The sequence below is a fragment of the Triticum dicoccoides genome, chromosome 3A (genome assembly GCF_002162155.2).
Source record: "Triticum dicoccoides isolate Atlit2015 ecotype Zavitan chromosome 3A, WEW_v2.0, whole genome shotgun sequence".
NCBI classification, from domain to species: Eukaryota; Viridiplantae; Streptophyta; class Magnoliopsida; order Poales; family Poaceae; genus Triticum; species Triticum dicoccoides.
The window spans coordinates 17358473-17366084 of record NC_041384.1 but is presented as its reverse complement, the minus strand read 5'-3'; positions in this window follow the sequence as shown (position 1 = coordinate 17366084).

Genomic DNA, 7612 nt, shown 5'->3' with positions numbered 1-7612 from the left:
CACCAACCGGGACCAATGGCCTTGTGCTGCCCCGCGCCCAAAAGTTTAGTCCCACATCGCTAGCTGAAGGGCGCCGGCACTAGTTTATAAGCGCTGGTGTGCCTCCCCATTCGAGCTCCTCTCTAATGCAGGCTTTCGGGCCTAAACTTGCTACTGCCTGTGGGCCTATTGGGCCTTCTGCGGGTCTGAATCCTGGCCCATGTAGGGTTTCTAGTCGTATTCAGGCCGTGGAGGCCCAGTAGGAGGCATTTTTTTTGGTTTTTTCTTTTTTATTTCTACATTATTTTGGTTTTTTATTTTTTATTTCTACTTACAACTAAATACTTACAGTTTTTTAGTGATTTCTTTTTGCTTTTAGGTCACAAAAATTATAAACTTTCTGTTAGTGCCATTAGTTTTAAATTTTGAATAGTTTAAATTTGAATTTTTAAAAATTTGTGTGAATCACTAGTTTATGAATAACTTTACTATAAAAATAGAATTTTTTTTCTATTTATTTTTTATTTCTACTTACAACTAAATACTTACAGTTTTTTAGTGATTTCTTTTTGCTTTTAGGTCACAAAAATTATAAACTTTCTGTTAGTGCCATTAGTTTTAAATTTTGAATAGTTTAAATTTGAATTTTTAAAAATTTGTGTGAATCACTAGTTTATGAATAACTTTACTATAGAAATAGAATTTTTTTTCTTTTTATTTTTTATTTATACTTACAACTAAATACTTATAGTTTTTAGTGATTTCTTTTTGATTTTAGGTCACAAAAATTATAAACTTTTTGCTAGTGCCATTAGTTTTAAATTTTGAATAGTTTAAATTTGAATTTTTAAAAATTTATGCATCACTAGTTTATGAATAACTTTACTATAAAAGTTTTGTAGTTCATTCTGTTTGCTATTAATTCATTCTTTGAGCTAAATGACTCTGAAATTGGAAAGCATTTCAAAATGAACTCTGAAAAGGTTGAAAGTTGGCATGGTATCATCATTTCACCCACATAGCATGTTCCAAAAAGTAGAGAGGGTTACGACAAAAACTTGATGCACTTCGTGTACAAAATGGACAATCACTTTCGAAGTATCAAAGTTTCGAACCATAAGACATGAAAGCATTTCAAATGAACTCTGAAAAATTTGAAAGTTGGGATGGTATCATAATTTCACCCACATAGCATGTGCATGTACAAAACGGACAATGATAGCATGTTCGTCTCTTACAAATTTGGCATGGTATCATCATAATAGTTGCGGGAGAAAGTCTTCACTTTTTCTTCGCTTGTGTCATTTGCTTATTGCGCCGTAACCATGGATAATCTTCATTGTTTATCAGGATGCTTGGGTCAGCCTTGACATTGAAGGGAGGAATTTCATGAAACTTTTCATAATCTTCAGACATGTCTGTCTTGCCGTCCACTCCCAGGATGTCCCTTTTTCCTGAAAGAACTATGTGGCGCTTTGGCTCATCGTATGATGTATTCGCTTCCTCATCTTTTCTTTTTCTCGGTTTGGTAGACATGTCCTTCACATAGATAATCTGTGCCACATCATTGGCTAGGACGAACGGTTCGTCAGTGTACCCAAGATTTTTCAGATCCACTGTTGTCATTCCGTACTGTGGGTCTACCTGTACCCCCCGCCTAACAGATTGACCCATTTGCACTTAAACAAAGGGACCTTAAAAACAGGTCCGTAGTCAAGTTACCATATGTCCACTATGTAACCATAATATGTGTCCTTTCCGCTCTCGGTTGCTGCATCAAAGCGGACACCGCTGTTTTGGTTGGTGCTCTTTTGATCTTGGGCGATCGTGTAAAATGTATTCCCATTTATCTCGTATCCTTTGTAAGTCAATACAGTCAAAGATGGTCCCCTGGACAACAAGTACAACTCATCACAAACAGTGTTGTCACCTCTGAGACGTGTTTCCAACTAACTGCTGAAAGTCCTGATGTGTTCACATGTAATCCAGTCGTCGCACTGCTCCGGGTGTTTGGAGCGCAGACTGTTCTTGTGTTCATTGACATACGGGGTCACCAAAGTAGAGTTCTGTAGAACTGTGTAGTGTGCTTGAGACCAAGAATATCCGTCCCTGCATATTATTGAGTCTCTTCCAAGAGTGCCTTTTCTAGTCAGTCTCCCCTCATACCGCGATTTAGGGAGACCTATCTTGTTAAGGCCAGGAATGAAGTCAACACAAAACCTGATAACATCCTCTGTTTGATGGCCCATGGAGATGCTTCCTTCTGGCCTAGCGCGGTTACGGACATATTTCTTTAGGACTCCCATGAACCTCTCAAAGGGGAACATATTGTGTAGAAATACGGGCCCCAGGATGACAATCTCGTCGACTAGATGAACTAGGACGTGCGTCATGATATTAAAGAAGGATGGTGGGAACACCAGCTCGAAACTGACAAGACATTGCGCCACATCACTCCTTAGCCTTGGTACGATTTCTGGATCGATCACCTTCGGAGAGATTGCATTGAGGAATGCACATAGCTTCACAATGGCTAATCGGAAGTTTTCCGGTAGAAGCCCCCTCAATGCAACCGGAAGCAGTTGCGTCATAATCACGTGGAAGTCATGAGACTTTAGGTTCTGAAACTTTTCCTCTGGCATATTTATTATTCCCTTTATATTCGACGAGAAGCCAGTCGTGACCTTCATACTGAGCAGGCATTCAAAGAAGATTTCTTTCTCTTCTTTCGTAAGAGCGTAGCTGGCAGGACCTTTATACTGCTTCGGAGGCATGCCGTCTTTTTCGTGCAAACGTTGCAGGTCCTCTCGTGCCTCAGGTGTATCTTTTGTCTTCCCATACACGCCCAAGAAGCCTAGCAGGTTCACGCAAAGGTTCTTCGTCACGTGCATCACGTCGATTGAGGAGCGGACCTCTAGGTCTTTCCAGTAGGGTAGGTCCCAAAATATAGATTTCTTCTTCCACATGGGTGCGTGTCCCTCAGCGTCATTCGGAACAGCTAGTCCACCGGGACCCTTTCCAAAGATTACGTAGTGTAAATCATTGACCATAGCAAGCACGTGATCACCGGTGTGCATGGCGGGCTTCTTCCGGTGATCTGCCTCGCCTTTGAAATGCTTGCCTTTCTTTCGACATTGATTGTTGGTCGGAAGAAATCGACGATGGCCCACGTACACATTCTTCCTGCATTTGTCCAGGTATATACTTTCAGTGTCATCTAAACAGTGCGTGCATGCGTGGTATCCTTTGTTTGTCTGTCCTGAAAGGTTACTGAGAGCGGGCCAATCGTTGATGGTCACGACCAGCAACACCTTAAGGTTAAATTCCTCCTGTCTGTGCTCATCCCACGTACGTACACCATTTCCGTTCCACAGCTATAAAAGTTCTTCAACTAATGGCCTTAGGTACACATCAATTTCGTTGCCGGGTTGCTTAGGGCCTTGGATGAGAACTGGCATCATAATGAACTTCCGCTTCATGCACATCCAAGGAGGAAGGTTATACATACATAGAGTCACGGGCCAGGTGCTGTGATTGCTGCTCTGCTCCCCGAAAGGATTAATGCCATCCGCGCTTAAAGCAAACCATACATTCCTTGGGTCCTTTGCAAACTCATCCCAGTACTTTCTCTCGATTTTTCTCCACTGCGACCCGTCAGCAGGTGCTCTCAACTTCCCATCTTTCTTTCGGTTCTCACTGTGCCATCGCATCAACTTGGCATGCTCTTCGTTTCTGAACAGTCGTTTCAACCGTGGTATTATAGGAGCATACCACATCACCTTCGCAGGAACCCTCTTCCTGAGGGGCTCGCCGTCAACATCACCAGGGTCATCTCGTCCGATATTATACCGCAACGCACCGGATACCGGGCATACGTTCAGATCCTTGTATGCACCGCGGTAGAGGATGCAGTCATTAGGGCATGCATGTATCTTCTCCACCTCCAATCCTAGAGGGCATACGACCTTCTTTGCTGCGTATGTACTGTCGGGCAATTCGTTATCCTTTGGAAGCTTCTTCTTCAATATTTTCAGTAGCTTCTCAAATCCTTTGTCAGCCACAGCATTCTCTGCCTTCCACTGCAGCAATTCCAGTACAGTACCGAGCTTTGTGTTTCCATCTTCGCAATTGGGGTATAACCCTTTTTTGTGATCCTCTAACATGCGATCGAACTTCAGCTTCTCCTTTTGACTAATGCATTGCGTCCTTGCATCGACAATGACCCGGCGGAGATCATCATCATCGGGCACATCGTCTGGTTCCTCTTCATCTTCAGCAGCTTCACCCGTGGCAGCATCATTGGGCACATCGTCTGGTTCCTCTTGATCTTCACCAGCTCCCCCCGTTGTAGCATCACAGTATTCAGAGGGCACATAGTTGTCATCGTACTCTTCTTCTTCGCCGTCTTCCATCATAACCCCTATTTCTCCGTGCCTCGTCCAAACATTATAGTGTGGCATGAAACCCTTGTAAAGCAGGTGGGAGTGAAGGATTTTCCGGTTAGAGTAAGACCTCGTATTCCCACATTCAGTGCATGGACAACACATAAAACCATTCTGCTTGTTTGCCTCAGCCGCATCGAGAAACTCATGTTCGCCCTTAATGTACTCGCGGGTGTGTTTGTCACCGTACATCCATTGCCGGTTCATCTGCGTGCATTATATATAATTAAGTGTCCAAATTAATAGAAGTTCATCATCACATTAAAACCAAAGTGCATACATAGTTCTCATCTAACAACATATAGCTCTCCAAAGCATCTATTAATTAAACCATACATTGAAACTATGTAAAACATTTCAATGTGAAAACAAATGCGATCATAATCGCAACCAAGGTAACAATTGATCCAACGGCATAATGATACCAAGCCTCGGTATGAATGGCATATTTTCTAATCTTTCTAATCTTCAAGCGCATTGCATCCATCTTGATCTTGTGATCATCGACGACATCCGCAACATGCAACTCCAATATCATCTTCTCCTCCTCAATTTTTTTTATTTTTTCCTTCAACAAATTGTTTTCTTCTTCAACTAAATTTAACCTCTCGACAATAGGGTCGGTTGGCATTTCAGATTCACATACATCCTAGATAAATAAAATCTATGTCACGTTGGTCGGCATAATTTTCATAAACAATAAATGAACCAATAGTTATAAAGATAATATACATACCAAATCCGAATCATAGACAGGACGAGGGCCGACGGGGGCGGATACCAAAACCATCGCACTATATAAGATGCAATAATGAATGTAAGAAAATGATACAAGTATCTATCTAAACATACAAGTAAGAATATTTTTCCTTTCAGAAAGAAGATAAGAACAAGAGGCTCACCACGGTGGTGTCGGTGATGAGATCGGCGCGGGTGATCGACGGCGGTGAAGACGGGGACGGGGCGTGACGGACCGCTAAATCTAGACAAATCTAGAGGAAAATGGAGCTTGGAGGTCGAGCTTTGAGAGGAGAAAGCTTAAGTAGTGTGGCTCGGGCATTCCATCGAACACCTCATGTGCATAGGAGGTGAGCTAGAGCACCACAAAGCCCTCTCCCCCTCGGCCAGAAAAAACAGAGCAATGTGCTTTGCTCTTGCGCGAGGGGGTATATATAGGCATCTCATTGGTCTCGGTTGATGACATGAACCGGGACTAAAGGGAAGCCTTTGGTCTCGGTTCAAGCCACCAACCGGGACCAATGGTGGTGGGCCAGGAGCGAGGCCCATTGGTCCCGGTTCGTCCCACCAACCGGGACCAAAAGGTCCAGACGAACCGGGACCAATGACCCACGTGGCCCGGCCGGCCCCCTGGGCTCACGAACCGGGACCAATGCCCACATTGGTCCCGGTTCTAGACTGAACCGGGACTAATGGGCTGAGCCGGCCTGGACCATAGCCCTGTTTTCTACTAGTGATGGCAGATTTGATGAGGTAAACACGGAGCTACTTTCTTGCATGGCAGCATTCTATCCACTTCATCTATTTGCTGCTTATGACCAAGATAAGTTGGTTAGACTTGCTACAAAGTTTTATGCTTCTGATTTTACAAGTGATGAACTGGCAAGACTTTCATGGCAACTAAACATGTATGTTATTAATGTGCGTAGAGATGAAAGGTTTCAAAACCTGAAAAATCTGTGTCAGCTTTCAGTTATGCTTGTTGAGACAAACAAGCATGAACAATATCATATTGTTTACAAGCTTCTTAAGTTGGTATTGATTCTGCCAGTAGCTAATGCTAGTGTTGAAAGGGTGTTCTCTTCAATGAGCCATGTGAAGAATAAGCTAAGGAACAAAATGGATGATGAATATTTGAACAATTGTTTGGTTACATTTGTTGAGAGAGAATTTTTCAATCATGTGAAGGATGAAGATGTCATCAATCTCTTCCAAAAAGGCGCCCGCAAAATTATATTGTAAGAAGGATATCATCACTTTATCAATCAAAAGGTACTTATGTATTCATGCCGTTATGGTCTTATACATTGAAATATTGCTATTGCCGTTATGCTAGTGTTGTTTTGTTCATATATTGCTAGTATTGTGTTGTTTGGTTCATATACTACATTTAGAGCAAAAAAATATTTGGATGAATACCCAGCCTTCATTTCCTGGCGCCGCCACTCACCGCCTGTAGCATCGGTGCCGCGTGGTGCAAAATAGGGGGCAAACCCAACACCCCCTCCCCTTGTTGGGTCCAGCGCCTGTTGTAGCCGGCAGCAGCGCCGGTGCTTGCCGCGGACAACACCGGGACTGGAAGGTTCAAGCATGCTTGGGGCGCAACCCATTACAAAGTAAGCTTTGGACGATGCTCTTGTTCGCCAAGGGAAAAAGCTCATCGCAGCACGGGCATCCGGTGGCACTGTGGGGGAAGGTGCGCCACGCCGATGGCCTTGCTGTTGATCAGGGACAAGATGCGTGTGGCAACAATGGCATGCCCCCTCTTGTGGGGGATGAGGGGTGGAGGCAAAGAGGAGAGAGTGGGAATGGTGCTTGCGGGAGGTGGAAGACGCGTAAGGGGATAAGGTAAAAGAAGACGTGGGTGTGGTGGGGTGGGCCTTAACTGCGCACATGGATGTGTGGGAGGTGCCAGCAAACAGTGCGACCTCCGCTCCTCAAGACTTAGCCGGTCACCCAGCGTAAATTGTTTATTTATGTTTTATTGCTCCCTAGGAATGCATGGACACCTCAATGTTTGATGCTTGCTTGCCACTTTTGTGCACTTTTCATAATCTGCTATTATGTTTCTCTTTCTGAAGGATAATCTTTATAAAATGGATTTTCTTTTAGATATAACGCTCTCTGTAATAATAATAATATTATAATGCTCAAGGTATATCCATTATGGTCCCATGCATGGCCAAGGAGATTGAGTTTCACACATGGACCTACTAAATATGTAAGGTTAATCGACTCAACTACTATATTGTAAACATGAAAATTCTCGGGTCCCGTTGCAACACAAGGTACGCACCTATTCAAATTAGAAAAAGTAAAGGCAACTGAATCTTGAACATGCACAATATTCATGATGATGTCATCTTGAAATCAATCCGAAGTTCTAAATAGCAAAGAACACGGTAAGAGGTAGCTGAACCAAATGACACGCTTGGACGAATCTTATATTACAC